Source organism: Athene noctua, chromosome 9, assembly GCF_965140245.1.
Source record: "Athene noctua chromosome 9, bAthNoc1.hap1.1, whole genome shotgun sequence".
In the NCBI taxonomy this organism is placed as follows: domain Eukaryota; kingdom Metazoa; phylum Chordata; class Aves; order Strigiformes; family Strigidae; genus Athene; species Athene noctua.
The window spans coordinates 15,521,701-15,537,976 of record NC_134045.1 but is presented as its reverse complement, the minus strand read 5'-3'; the positions used below and the strand labels follow the sequence as shown (position 1 = coordinate 15,537,976).

The window sequence follows — 16,276 nt, the reverse complement described above, 5'->3', positions numbered from 1 at the left end:
GTGAAATGTATTTTAAACAATGGGTAATAAGGAGCTTTGAAACATTAGATAGGAAACTTGCTTTATTGTAGTGTCACCTGGCATGCACCACTATTCCTTTAGTGAAATTATACTTGTTTATTCTAGCTAGGAATTAACCTCCCTGAGTTTTCTCTGTAAGAAATTAACCAATTGATGTTTGGTGTTCTATGCTAATTATTTAAGGAAATAAGTTCGCAAAACATGGCCTCAAAAATACTTTTTTTGGTGGAGATAGTATAGTGGATAAATATGTTTTGTACTCTTAAAGTATTTTAGTAATAGCCAAGCGTCCCTGAGACTCTGCTAAAATCTTTATTGCTTCACTGCTGCTTTTTAACTGTGATTTAAGTGCTACATTTGTTGCATGTAAAACAAAACAAAACAAAAAGTTGAACATTGGGGAATTTTGACTTTTTTTGTTTGTGTTCTGTCAGATGTCTTTGTCCTGCTTCGTTCCATGGACCAGACTGCCAGCAGACTAAGCACAGTTTCCATGGAAATGGTTATGCATGGTTTCCTCCCATCAGGCCTTGTTTTGAAAGCTTGCTCTCTCTAGAGTTTATTGCTCTTGTTCCAGATGGACTTTTACTATATAGTGGTCCTTTATAAAATCCAGAACCTGGGAGTACAGAAAACTTCATTGCAATAGGTACTTCTGCAGAAGTGTGTGAAAAACTTAAATGTCTTCTGTGTATGGATTACTTGTGAACTGTGTAGTAGTTACAGTATGATTTCTGTCTTTCCATTTTATGAGATTATTTATTTTCTGTTTTGAAAATATTTTGAAACATTTCCTAACTGGTCCTACTTCTTTGATGTCTATTTTTGTAGCCTGCACCTATGGCTTTAGGTCCATTGCAGAATTGTAGAAATCAAGGGAAAGGCAAAATAGACAGATTGATATATATAAAAAATAATCCCCCTAGGAAAACTGTTGTGCTATAAAAAAATGTAGGTATTTTGAAGATAGATATTACACAATTAATGCAGTCTTAGTCGCATGTCTTTCTTATCTAGTTTAGTGAGAAAGGAAATCCACTTAAACTGCTTTCAGTCTCAGGGCATTTTTGTGCTTTTTTTTAAACAGGCAATGGTTTGATGGATGAATCCAGCCCCAGAGTGCCAATGTAGGAACATTTATACACAAGTAGAGCTCATTACTTTATGTTGACACATATTTAAAAGGTTACTACTGCTTATTTCTTGTGAATTAATATACAACATGCACACTATGGCTGGCATTTTATGTTTTCCTAATTAATTGAGAGTTAATGTTGTTGGATATTGTTAATCATTTACCTTTTTTGCCTTGTTTTGCAGTTACTTGTAAATTTGAATAGAAGATGGGAGGGAGTAAAACCTGTATGTGTTATTGTTTTAGAGCATTATAAAATTGCAGATTGATTATCAGGAATTAGTTTCAGCGTTTTGACATCAAAGTGGCACGATCTAAAGTATAAAAATAAATACTACATTGAATATTTCTCCATAATATAAGTCATAGAATATAATTCTAGTTATTTCTGTAGTGGAGCCCACTTTATGTGACTAGTAATAACCATTAAATCAGTATATTCCCTAACTGCTAACATATCCAAAATGGAAAGATTCTTGTAGCTGAATTTAATTTCTTGTTCATGTTGTGTTAGAACTCTCCAGTGGTATTCCTGTGCTGAAGATGAGCCATGGCTCAGGTTTTGTGGTGCTGCAGTTTCCAAGTCACCTGAATGTAGCAGACAAAAAATGGCATCGACTAGAAGTCAGAACCAATGGTCAGGTCAGTTACTTAATTTCTTTTTTTTTTTTTTCTGCACCAGGTTATTTATATTTCCAATAGCATTTACCTCTGCAGAAACCAGGAGGGTAGAAAAAATAAACTGGGTTATTATATGTATTATTCTAACTTTGCTTGTAGATTTGATGAATAATACAAATTTTGAGAAGACAGCATTGTCAGTTCCAAGTCTACCTATGCTGTAATCCATGTTCCAAAATCAGAGGAACCTTTTTCCCTGGTTTTTAAGCTCTGCAGTACATGCGGAATGTGCATAAAGGCTTAGCTGTAATTTGCACATTCAATGTACAAATTTGGACACTGAAATCAATTACCTATGCACAAAAACCATATTTATTTTCAAAGGCAGTTACAGTTTTTGTAAAAGTAGTTAAACTACCGAGAAGCATAAATTAAATGCAGAATTAAGTGGCTGCTTTTGTTAAATGGTTCCATCTTGGCTTTACTGGTTATTGCAAGATGGAAAACAGAACAACAAAAAATCCCAACCCTTTTTACTTGTTGGTATGCAAAAAGAAAAAGATGAAATTTCGATATAACTTGTTATTGAATTTTACAGAAATTCTTAATTTAATAACCCTATGCTTTCATGTAGGATGTTTGATTCACTTTGGATCACTGCAGTGCAGCTGTTGTTTCAGAGATAGAAGGACTAGGCAAATGGCTGTCCACTGAAAACCGTATAAATTGTGAAGTCTTTGGGTCTGTTCCACGAAGAGCAAGGTATCTTTCTGGAGATTCACTTTAAGGCAGTTTATTCTAAGGCCTTTGAACATTTTACCTACCAAATTGAAGCCAAATTACTAATGACTAGGAGCATAAAAGCATTTTCTTTTCTCTAGGATCTTCTGGGTCAAGTCTGAACTTTAAAGTGCTAAAACCATTTTAAGGAACCAGTCTTCCTTCAAGTAGTGTTGCAATACTAAATGACAACCCCAGAACACTGTGTGGTTAATACAGCAGCTTTTGTGGCTACTGTGTACCAACCCTTACCCACAGGATTTCTCCACTTGATTTATCAAGTCACTGTAAGCCTATTCTTGAAAACTTCATTAAATTAGGCCAGTTGACTATTTTAATGGCAGTAACTCTGGATCCTCAACCAGTCTTACACTCTGACTGGTGTAAGGCTGAGGGCTCCTACTGACAACCTTTGCAAATGTATTAAGGCAGACTAACACATCGGGGTCTCTGCTTGATCCAAGGTTGCTGCCATTATGGCAGTCAGAGGAGTGCACCTCTAGCCATACCTCAGCTGTTCAGCTCTCAGCCTGCTGTATGTACTACTTGAAACTGCTGAGTCAAGTAGACTGGTGCTGGTCTGCCTGACTGTGGGCTGCAGTGTCTCATACAATCCACCAGTGTTTGTTTTCCAGCAAAGTAACACAGCCAAGGTGTGATAATGACTCTGGTGGCTTAAATTGCTTTTACTGTTGAGTCAGCCCTTAGCCTCAGTTAAAACTGAAAAACTTGGAAAATCTTATTCAAAAAGCAGTTATTACATTCAAAGCAGAAGAATGTGTCCAGCTGTATTCTTCAAGGGTTTGGATTTATGATAATTCAGTCCTTTGAATTGATGCCTCTTGCCCATGCTGATGACACCAAGTTGGGTGAAATGACCAGTATGTTGGCATGGCTTGGAATTAAAAATGATCTCCACAAACTGAAAATAGGACCTGGAAATACACTGTATTTTTCTACTGTGACAAAGGGCCAAGTACTGCATGTATGCAGAAATGACCAGCCTCACAAATAGAGAGAAGGGAACAACTGCAAAGTTGTAAAAGATATGGATGGTAGTTGGAGAGTGAGTGAGTCAGTAATGCTGCATTAACGTGAAAAAGGCAAGCACTACCCAGTAATACCTCAACATGTGTACCTCTCTAAGACATGGAAGATAATCCTTCCACACTGGTTAGCATTGCTGGGCCTCAGCTGGAGTCCTGGGTCCAGCTTGTGCACCGCAGTGCAGGATAGTGGTGTACCCACTGGGTATAGTCCAGAGAAAAGCAGTGACTGTAATCAGCTTGCCTTGAGAATAAGACTTCTTGAGAATGAAGGAATTGAGGTCACTTAACTGAAAGAAGGGAAAGTCGAGGAGAGATATGATAAGTCTCAGTGTATGTAAAAGAATGCTACAAAGAGTATTTAGACAATCTCTTCTCTACAGGGCTTTAAGTTACAGTGAGGAATATTCAGGTTATATTTTAGGGAAACCTTTGTACTAATAAAGATGCTTGAGCAGTGGAATAGATAGTCCCAGCCAGTGTGCCCATTAGCATTGGGATTAAGCTTTGTCAGCAGATGCATGGAGCCCTCCCGGCCATGAAAGGAGCACACAAAAAAAGAGAAAAATAAAAGAACAAATGAAAACAAAAATTGGAGTTGATACTCGGGGGGAAAAAGAAACTGTGAGGACTAAAATGGAATTCTTTGGCTCAGAGAGATGATTGGGAGACATTGGAGAGCCTGGGCCATTTGTATCATATCTTTCAGACCACATTGACCCAGCTTTTAGGTTTCTGGCCCTTATCATACACAAAACACTCTCTGTAGTATTCCTACAGCACAGGATGAATGTGCATACACAAGCAGTTGAAGGAGAACATGGTGTCTAAAATATCACAGCTGTTCCGAACTTGTACACAAACATACCTGAATTGGAATAATGTCCCACAGTTAAACTCCCAATAGTTCACAGTCATTTTAAAAAAATAAATAACCCTTTATTTTAAAGGGCCAGCTTCTGCTCATTGGCTGCATTTCAGAGAAAGAAGATGATTAAATACTTTTATTCTTTTGTTATTTTATAAAGCCTCTATTAATTGGAAATGAAGTGTAGATGTTTGTTACCTGCCTTATAATATAATGCTCATGTTTGAAGGTAAATTCACATCAGGTTGTGTTATTCATATATTTTTAAAGGTATTTGAGCATGAACCATGTTTTACAGCTGGATGGTGTTAAAGAATCGTTACCATATTCTTATCCACAGTTGCTACACAAACACTTTTCTGGTTGTTTGCGCAATTTCATCTTGGATACTCAGGTAAGAAAAGTGTAACATTTTGCTTTAGCAAAGGAATAAACTTATTTATGAAATTTTTGGGAGATTTGTCTTATACCTGAAACTTTCACTTCCATTAGCCTGTTCAATGCTTGTACATGTCAGTGTAAAATACAAGAAAATTCTGGATTTTTCTGTCATAATTAGAACAGTTACCTTGAAAAGTTACTTCTCAATTACAAACAGATGTATTTGTGAGCTAGAAACTGTGCCTTTGTTTATCCACTACTTCATGCAGCTGTCTACCAAGCTTCTTTGCACATTCGAGGAACTTTTGAATGGCAGTTGTATAGGGGTATATGTATGCTAGCTGTCTGCTTTGTTCAGAAGTATTAGTGGTTTTTCCCTTCTATAGTCAGTTGAGTTTATTCAAAGGCAAAATAAGTTGATAAATCTGAATGTCAAAAAACAAATTTAGCATCTTAAGCAATGCAGATGAACAGACTGTTACATGGTATAGCTATTTCTGTTTAAAAATGAAGCATGTTTCTTAAATGATATTTCAATGTCATACAATTTTCTCTTGAAGGTATATGACCTTCAGGCTCCTGCAGAGTCCCTGGATAGCTTCCCTGGCTGCACACTTACAGATGGGAGCTGTGAGAGCCTAAGGTCTTCTTCCTGTGGTATTCATGGGAGGTGTCTTGGAGACTGGGGCTCCTTTGCTTGTCATTGTTTGCCAGGTTACTATGGCCATCGATGTGATAAAGGTGAAGTCTGTTTTTCTGTTATGTTATTGATAGGCTAGTAAATTTTACAGGAAACTTAAAATGTTTGCAGGTGGTTGTCCTGGTTCAGCTAGGATAGGTTTAAGTTTCCCCAGCAGAGAGGGGGAAGGGATCTCCAGGCGGGTTATCCATACCATGCTGACGTCAGGTCCGGGTGCGGGACAGCAGGAACTTTTTCTTTGTGGCTTTGGTGACGGGAAGCACGAGGTGGGCTGTCTGTATCCATTGCAGTATTTCTCTGTATATCTTTTGTCTTGTTCACTGTTATTACTGTTTGTTGTTGTTATCATTGCTACTGTTGTTCAGATTGTTTATCACACTGCTGTATTAAATTTCTTCTTATTTTACCCCGGGGTTTGTGCCTCACTTCCAGCCTGACCGGCTGAGGGTGGGGGAGGGGCTACAGCAATGTGGTCTCCGGTCCCGGCAGGGCCTAAACCAACACAGTGGTTTCTGATGTTTACATTGTGTAAAGCCATGTTTCAGTGTAATCTCCTGCAATTTTTAATAATTTATTTTCTAATTCCCTTTGAGAAATTACATTCTCAGGATCAGATAATTTCTTTAGTCCTGAAGGTGTTTGCACAATAACTGTATAATGGAGACTGCATGACAAAAGAATTGTGAACAAAATTTTTTGTTCTCATAACAGTTTTTAAAATTTGCTTCTGTTTACACTTTCAGAAATATCTAGTAACCTAAAACTTAAATGTGAGTGTGCCAGTACCACTTACTATGCAGAATTAGAACTTCACAGCAGGAATTGGAAGTTACTGCTCTGTTGGTATCTGGAGGAGACTCTGTTGGCCTAAGGATCTGTGCTTTCAGTATAGTAGGATCTTTTCTTTAGCCCTCATGGAGCCAAAGTTTTCAGCAAAAAGAAAACTATAAAATAGCATGTTGTGAAAATTGGTTGTGGTACTTAAGACTTTGTCTGCAGTCTCTTCCTATGTCCTGGTCAGAGCTCCTGCTTTCCTGCCTATCATACTGTGCGAGCATTTTAAGGGGAAGCATTAGCAGGATCAAGTCAGGAGGGAGATCACCTCTTTATGGAGGAAGATGAGGTGGGAGAATGACTGGGGAAGTTCTGGAAGTAGATAAAGGGACATGTCCCAAAAGACAAGTTATGTCTCATGGATCCATGCTGTGCATTCCAATTTTTTCTTCTACTTTCAACCCTTATTATGAAAATAATGGAAACAGTAATATTTCCTTCTTGCTACAAAATGGTTTAAAGGTCTTTATCCTGTCTTTTTAGCTGCCAAAGAATATTCATTTGGTCCAGGAAGTCAGCTTCCCGTCAGCGTCCCAGCCCGTAGGACGCTGTTTGAAGCCATGATTAGGACACGGCAGCCTGGCAGTGTCCTCATGAGCATGCTGTCTCAAAATAAGGATGAACTCATCACCCTGCAGGTAAGCAAGGCATTCCAGGCAGTGACAGCATAAAGTCAAATCAATGCCAGTGAATAATTAGCCCAGAGAAACATTAGCTCAGGAGTCAGAAATAGAACCAAAACCCTTCTGCTAATCATAAAAACTTTGGAATTGGTTTTATGGATGCTTGCTGACCTGATCCTTCACTTAAGATGTTGACTACACAACCATGGTATCCCACTGGATTTCAAGGGAATTTATTGCTAGTTACAGTGCAATATAGTTTACTCTACACAATAGGATGAATGGTGTGTCTACCCTGGTGTCCTATTAAGCCCTGGTCAGGAGTGGCTGATCCTGCATAGTTCAGGCTCTGCCAAGAGAGGTGCCTTTAGCAGTTCAAAAGATGTCAGACTGAGAATAACAGCATTTTATACATACTGCTGAATGAGTCAGCCAGGTTGGTTTGACCTGTCAGTGTAGAGGTGATACACCAGATTCTTGACCATTTGAAGAACCCCATAAATCTGTGCAAGAGAGTTGCAGGGTAAAATTCCTCTGAGTGCATTGCATACTGCTGTGAGTACACAGCTACCAGTATTTAGGTTGTCTAGCTCAGTAGCGCTCAAAGTACCTTTATATTATACTGTATGTGCAGTGTAAACATACCCTAAATTTAAACAAATGCTTTAAGATTGAAATTACAGGTCAATACAAAATGTCAGGTGGTGACTTTTACTTTCTTTCTTACTACTTTGTTAATTATTTGCAAGGTTGTTCGGGGATTCTTGACGGTCTCGTATAATCTGGGTGATGGAGACTATTCTGTAGGCCTTCCCTCCTACCACATTGATAATGGTGAATGGCATCATGTCACACTGGAGAGAAATGGCAATGAATTTACTCTTCGCCTTTATGAAGGAGGTGGGAAGAGAGAAATTCTGAAAGCAGCAGGAATATACAAAGAGGTTGTGATTGACCCCAGCATCTTGGTCCTTGGAAACACCTACCCATTCAATCAAAACAAGAGTTTTCAAGGTGAGGAATTCTTGATCTCACTGTTCAGAATATGGACCTGTAAAAGTGAAGGTTTATTGGTACTACTTGGGCATATTGCGAGAAGCTTTCTTGTTTATGTAGAGCCCAAAGTAAACAGATTTCTTGCATGACACTTTGCAAAAGGGACAAATAATCTGCTCTTGCTAGAAAAAAGGTACAACAGGGAATTATGTGCAAATACTCTCAGCTACTGGACTTGGAACAAAGATGGTAACCTCTTCACAAGACTGTATGTAGAGTATTTGTAACTGGAGTTCTGAAAGCTTCTCTCAGGTGGACTGTGGGTGGCTCATTGCATTAGATACACAGAAGTGGTTCATTGCAGGGTTCAGTCCAGTGCATTTGGCAGCTGTCCTGACTGACCGAATACAACAGTTCCTATGCTGAGGGGAATACTTCCATTTTATATGTGCATTGCATAGCACACAACAGACTCTGGTTTATTACCTTTATGCGCTACCTTTGTATTACCAGATTTTACAATCACTCAGTTGCAGTGTTAACTAAAATTAGAAACTGGTTATTGAATTAGAGCTAACAGTTTAAATTTTTGAGTGGATGAAGTCATGATGTCTGTTAAAAAACAAATCAGTTTTCAGCTTGGAAATTTAATAGTTACACAAAGGAGAAGTATAGAGAAACGTAAGGTTAAGATACCCATAACAGCTTTTTACTCTGTCCCCAGCTTGGCAGCTCACCCTTCCCCTAAAGTCACAGTATAATCAGTGCACAGTGATGCAGCACATCTTCTGTATTGACAAGGAAGACATAACCATTACCTGATTAAATGTGCCTGGCACCTGTCTGTCACCTCTCTCCCTCATGCCTTTCATGTCTTTAACCAGATTCTAGTAAATCCATTTGAAACAGGGTGGTAATATTTTCGCCAAATAAAAGTGTTTCAGTGAATAACACAAAAGTGCGAGGAGAAAACTTATAAAATGTGTGTGCATTAAATAGAATAACAACTTACAACATAATTATATCACAAATTATTTAGAAAAAGACTGTTTTCTATTGTTATGCTAGAAGCATTCTGATAACTAAAGTTTGTGCTGAGAACTAGGGACCATATTTTGAATTTTTACTTATGAGAGTAATAGTATTTGTTTTTAAGTAAATAAAGTCAGGTGGTTACATGAAGGTCATTTTAAATAGGACAATTAATGTTGCTGTTAAGCAGCTGAAACTTTAAGGGCTTTGAAGTTATAAAATGTACTTAATTCATCAAGGTGTATGCTTTTATGCTGAGGCATCTTGTGCATATGAAATTAATGTCATCTTCAGTACAAAATTTTTATCAGTGACCCAAGGCTGTGTCACCATTATTTGTGGTTTGCTCTTACTAGACATCAACCAAACACAAACACAATTTATACTGGTACACATTGAAGAATATAACAGATTTTCCACATATAACAGATTTTCCACAATATTTGGACTTTTCTATTGAAAACATAGTAAAGGGGTGTGTTCCACTGTCTTGAACACAAGCAAATAGGAGCCTGCAGCAACACTTGGTTCTTGTGGAAGATGCTGGGAATCTTGATCAAAACTTTAATAAATTCAATCAATAGGTAGAGAACAATGCTATGAAAGTTTAGGTAGATTCAGTTCTAGATTTAAACTTTGGTAGCCTGGGTCCTTTGTTAAACATAAACTGCTGAATCTTACAGCTGCTTCAAATCATTCTTGCTGAATGGCTTTTAAAAGAGTCTCTTTGTGCCTTGCCTCAGGGTGTATGAAGGATGTCAGATTTAATAACGACAGAATCCCTCTGGACACTCACATGAAGGAGCTGGTGTCAGTATTAAGTGCCCAAGGCGTCAAACAAGGCTGTTCTTCAGAGGCTTGTAGGAATAACCCATGTAACCAGGAATTTGTTTGTATTTATTTGTGGGTGATGCATGAATGCAGGTAATTGGTGAAAATAAAAGCACAAACCCCTTAAGATTCAGGTGGGAAAGGGTGGATGCTGAAGAAGTGTGCCACTTGAAGGCAGCCACTGGCAATCTCATCAAATCAGTTGAACCACAGTGGAGCACTAAGCTAGATGCTTTGCATAGGTTACTGAGAGAACACTGTCCTTTTAGGTGCTACCCTTAGCTGGTGTAAATCAGTGTATCTCCATTGATTCTGTAACAGTTTCGGCTGCCTGTCTTAATTGAAAATGTTCAAAGAATAGCAGCAAATCCAGAATGTTTGTAAACCCTGAAGATCAGGAAGAGAGGGTATGTTACCTGGGGTGGAGTGGAACACCAGCGTGGCTGTCTTGTGAAGCTCATGCTGTGCAGTGTAGGTGTGCTTCCTCTTGTTAGTGGCTGACCTCTTATACTGTCTCACGCCATGACCTCTGTTCCCTTACAGGCCCCTCAAGTTGCATTAGAAGCACCGGTCATTAAGGCCAGAGTGCTTGTGTGGGGCTGGGGCTGAGGTTAGGACAGTGCTAATTCAAGTTAGTTGTGCTGTGAAAATGTACACTTCGATCATTACTGACTGCCACTCTCCACACAAACAGAATTTTCTAGAAATGTATTTTTTTTTCTGGAAATACACTGTGATGGAAACACTAGGCATAACTTGTCCTACCTAGACACATCTGCAGACCCCAATCCAGCTATCTTTCACATGGGTAATCTTGCAGAAGCCAGTGGAACTACCCAAGTTCTGAAAACCCCAGATGTTGGGGTTTAAGGCTGTGGAGCTCATTGTTGTATGATTGCTTTAGAAAAGACTAGTCCTGTAATTATTCTGAGTAACATCTTGTAGCTACTTCAGAAACTGTATATAGAGTGTCATCAAAGAACTGTTCTAAAATCTTAAATGCTGTCTTTCATGCCTACTTTTCTCAGTGTAATGCTTTTATTTTGCCTTCGTCTTTTCAGTTGCCCTCCAGGACACATGCTCATGGAGAACGTCTCTGGTAGACAGTGAGTGTGTCTACACTGCCTGTGCTAAAAGGCCCTGTAACTATGGTACCTGCAGCTCGCAGTCACCAACCACATTCCAATGTCACTGCCCTGATGGCTATACTGGACGTAACTGTGAAATCACACTGGCGATCTTTCACAAGGACACAGGCCTGAGCTTTAGTTCCATGTTTGCCATCTGCATTTGCTTTTTGGCACTGTTAGGTAGTTATGGCAACTACATCTTGTATTACCTTTGGTGAACTCATTTATCCATCTTGTCCTGAACAGCTGTCATCTCTTCCTTCTGCTGAAAAACTCCGTTTCCTAATGGAGATTTGACTCTGCCTTCATTTCCTTGCCATGGTCTCAGCTCCATCAGTAACTTACTTTTCATCCCTGTGTGCATATATTGCTAAGTGAATCAACATTTGTGAGCAATGAAAAGTCTTTGACATTTTATTTTCTGCACATTTTCACTTCATTGCTAAGGAATTGTTCAGATGTGTAATTGGAAGCAAATTCGACTGAACAGCAAGAGCGAAAATTGCTACCAGATAAACATTGTTTAAAATACTACTAAGCGTGACACAATTTTCAGTCTAGGAGAAATATACTGCTCTGCAGGAATACACTTGGTCAGACAGGAGCAGTCTGTTGTGTCTTACCAGTGGTGTCACAGCTCCTAAGAGCTGTTTTTGGCTTCCTCAGCCATTTTCAGGCTTAGGCACCATATCTTAAAAAGAAGAGGAAAGAGAAAGAAGGATCTCATTAGTGAGGAAGGATCACATATTTGAGCCCTTCTTGTTTATTCAAATTTCATGAAAGTTTGCCTCAGTAAGGACATAGATTTTTCCCATGGCTTGTACAGTGTTAATGTAAGTTTCATTCAGAAGTTGTAGTAAGAGTATGAAAGTGTATTGTGGACTGCTTCGAATCCATCTGTGTAGTGACCTGAAATACTGTCATTTTCCCAACTCTGCTAGATACTGTTTGCCATGCAAATATGAACAGCAAATAATGTGAGAAGCTAACTGTTTTCACAGCTTTTGGAGTCTCAGTTAGTTGAGGTTGATAACGGATCATTGTTAAATGTTTTTTGCTGTGTCAGAGCAGTCTTACTGTGAGCTGACTTTGTGTTGCCTGTGCTTGACTGAACTCAACTGAAGAAACAACATCTTTTACCTAATAATCCTGCTAATCTTTCAGGTCTAAATTCTGAGGAAGAAACAGTTTTTAACTAAATGGTGTGCATTGTTGTGAAAATTTTAGTATATGTGGTTAACAATGGTGTTATCACACAATTTTAAGTTTCATTAGGAGAATTTTTAATAAAATTCCTTGTTCTCAAGATTTCAGATGCCCTTTCTCTTACACAGCTTCTAGAAGGTGGTAATGCACTTTAAAGTGGTTAATTCATGCAACTTCAATTATAAATTTACAGATTTCCAATAGATCAGACAGCTGCTTTTCTGACATCTGATTACATCTTTTAAATTCAAATGTGGAACTTCCCGTTGGTTCTGGTTCAGTATCACAGGAACCCTCCACACCCCACCCTGCCAGGAGGGGACTTCAGCTCATTTTGTGCAGTTAAAGACAGTGATGCTTTGGTGCTTGCAGCTGCCCTAACACTAATGCTATGGCTCAAAGCAGCAAGAAACTTCACAGAATGCTTTTAAAGACAGCACTGCTTAATGACAGCTCAGGATTGTATGATCTTGAGCAGAAGATCAGCCAGGAGCTTGTAATGTTGGTACCTGTATGGAAGAGATATTATTTTCAGTGGGGGTACTTCTGGTTTATACTCCTGTTGCACTCTTGGAACATGGGCTATCTCCATTTTAAGTATTGGCTTTCTACTAGCAGTCACAGTAAAAGACAGATGTAGAACACTAAAAGACTTGAGTATCTCAAAATTATCTCGGCTAAAAAATGGCCACCAAAATGTTACCACATGTGTAAAAATCTGTGAGACACATTCTGTTGGGGGTGGGGGGGGGCAGGGAGGAAGAGATAAATATACATCTTAAACACATTGATGCAGCTTGAAGGGTATAACTGCAGAGCACAGTGCAGGGCATAGACCTCCATGTATACCAGGTTCAGTCCCCAGCTCAACTAGATGCTGCTCTGCCATGTATGTATTCTGTAAGAGCCCAGTCTCTTTAATTCACTGCATTGTTAGTTATGGTATCCAATGGTGTGAGGTCTTACTATGAGCTTTTATCAACTTTATAGAGTTGGTAACAGTGGTACACAAGTTTCTATTTACATAATGTTTCTATTTACATAATTTACATGTCTGATGTTGAAGCTTTACAACTGTCAGTGTGTAAAATGCACCTAAGCGTTTAAGAAAAATGTTTAAATTCAGAGGTGCTAGGGCAAAATGCACCTGATTTTCTTTTTCTAGTAAAATGTATGAGTAATTTCTTTTCTGTCGTGTTGTCTTGTGGTTCATTTCTCTGTATCTGTTACTGCCAACACATCGTTACTAAGTGCTACCTTTTTGTATACATTTTCTCCTACAAAGTTTAACTCAATACAGTAAATAGGTCTCTGAACACCGCTGGTGTCAGTCAGTTCTTTAACAGCTTCAAAGTCGTACTTTAACCACTATTTTAAAATGCTCTTTAAAGGCCTTTTCTTCTGTAGATGATGTTCACTTGTAAGTCTATTAAAGAGTGCAAAAATCAAACATTTTCTGAGAAACACAAAACGAGAGCCTTGCTGGCTCTGACTGCAAACTGGTGCTGCAGTACTGGTACAGAGCGGCGGCCGTCTGAGCCATACTGCAGCACTTCGGTATGTAAATTTTTATTTGGTTCTGAATGACGTTCTGTTTTGCTCCTGTGTGTTTACACAGCTCTGGTCGGTGCTGTGTGCATGGGGGCTCGCTGGGATCTGAAGGGAAGAGTTTACCACATATCTGAGCATCATGAGGATTTGGATGACATCAGAGAAACTATCCACAACTACAGCAAAGAAGGGGTGGGGAAGAAGACCAAGTAAGGCTCACTGTGTTACATTACAATTAAGAGGGGACTGGTGGTGCTCACTATGCTGAGGAAAATCTATTTGATGCTTCCCTTTATAACTGAGGACCTTAGCCTTTGTTCTGCTGATTCATTACTGTAATTGGTAGATGAATTATTTGCAAGGTTATGTACACAAGGGCGCAAGTTTCTTAAGTGGAGATAAGTGCCTATCAATTTTTAATTTGTCTTAAAGCAAGTGCTCCTATGTGCATATTTAAAAATGCTCGTAGAGGGAGTTCAGCAGTAAAGAACTAACAGCTGATACTTTTGGTTTCGTGGCTCAGGAGGTTCTCGGTGGTAATTACTGCTGTAGCACTGAGGCCTTGTAAGAGCCTGACGTGAACTGTTTGTTCTTCATGGACAGTCTCTTTCTGGAGACTGTTCGTAACAGCAGTTACTCAGCCTTGATTTGTGAAGAAAGCGAGGTAGTAGATGTGTTCCTCTTAAGCCTTAAAGCACGTGGTGGTTGTGGAAGAACCTTTCTGCATTTTCCTATTTTGGGGGGAAATACACTAATGAACACAAGCTGTGTTTATAGTAGACCAGATTATGCCCAAATCAGAGCTAACTAACGTTTCTGATAGTTGTTTTAAGGGTTTCTACATGTCAGTTTAAGACAGAACTTTGAAAGAAAACTGCAGATGTTATATAGAGGAGTAATTTAAATAGATTATTTGCTGACCCACAGACATGTGCTATGTTTAAAAAAGGTAAGGGACTCATTGCCACCTTTGAAACTGTTCATTTCATGGATTCAAAAGGTGGTGTGATTCTGCAGAGGTAATAACAGTTGGCACTAATGTAATGGGTCAGAAAAAGCCAGTGATGTAAAAAAAATACTAAATGTGACCCATCCCAAAATTCCAAATATCTCCAAGAATTTTTAGTTCTATAGTGTTTTACAAGGTCATCTGAGAAAATATTCTTACTTGTAGAGTATCCTTAATTTCTTGATGAATTGGTGTGAACATAATAAACACAGTGACATTTTCTGTGTGATAATATAGACAAGCTGTATGCATAAATCCTGTTTTCCTTCATCAACTTCCTCTGCAATACTTTTGTAATTTTACACCCAGAAGGTCAATAGATTGAGGAAATCCTCAGTTACTATACAACATGTTTAATTACTTTTGGAGAATTCTTAAAATACACTCCTTATTTTAAGCAGTGGAATCAAATTAGTGACTTGATGATCTTCATCCGAGGCTGTTACTCTTGAAGAAATGCTGCTTGGAGCGAAGCCTCTACGGGTTTTGTACACTGTTCCTAAATTACTGAAATTTTACAGTTGCTGGGATTGCAACTAAAACTTTCCAGTACCCTTTTTATACCAAATTGTTTGTCTAGGTTAAAAAACCCCAAAGTACTCAAAATACCTTAACTGTAATCTAACGTTACAAGAGGATCATGAGGGCGCTTGGAAGAGCTGACTGTGGAGATGGATGCATTTTCAGTGAGCAAGAAACCCAACATCCTTGGGTGCTGTCAGAATGCCTAGTGGCTTTAGGATGTCAGCAGACTGAAGGTCTTTCCTGTATCCAAAAAAGAACCTCCCCAGCACTGGGACTTCTAAAACTAAAATCCTGTGATGAACAAAACCCTGCCAAAAATTACCATGCAAAGATGGTAATTTTCCAAAACCTGTGAATGACAGCACATAATAATACAGGCCTCCCTCAGACACATTTTAGTAGAAAATCATCATCAATTTGGGACAGAGAAACACAGGGAAAAACTAACAGGGTTTGCAAGGGGTGGAATATTGTGCTTTAGATTGTCAGTCCCTTTTTCAGACTGTTTAATGTCCAGCTAGTATTCTGGACTTTTAAACTTGACAATATTTGGAAGAGAGAAGGCTCCATAAAATTAATTTTGATTTTTTTTTTTAATATTGAGACTTGTCTATATAAATGGAACAAAGTGCACCAAGAACACAACCTTATTCTGTGCTGTTTCTTAATATATGTAAATAGTATATATTATCAGCTGATAATATGAATCTATCATATAGATTCTAAGATAATTAGTTTCATTAAAACAAAGCATGGAACAATATATTGTAAAAGACATTAAAACTTCTTTGCTTACAGTTGCATCAGTAGCTTGTTTTGGGAGGTCTGGCTTTTTATTTTTATACATATCTTTTAAAAAAAAATGAAAAAGGTTAGTGCAGTCTACAGGCTGGATTAATTTGCACGTTTCCAAAATGAGAAATGTTCACACAGTATCTTGTTCTTGCGTGCATTTGTGACACACTTTGGAAAATCTTGAGCACACAG

At 38.5% G+C, this 16,276-nt stretch overlaps 1 pseudogene; it reads left to right on the top strand.

The window, feature by feature from the left end:
• LOC141963933 (neural-cadherin-like) overlaps window positions 1–13,968 on the top strand; it is a 99,192-nt pseudogene extending 85,224 nt beyond the window's left edge.
• Window positions 13,969–16,276: the final 2,308 nt, after the last annotated feature.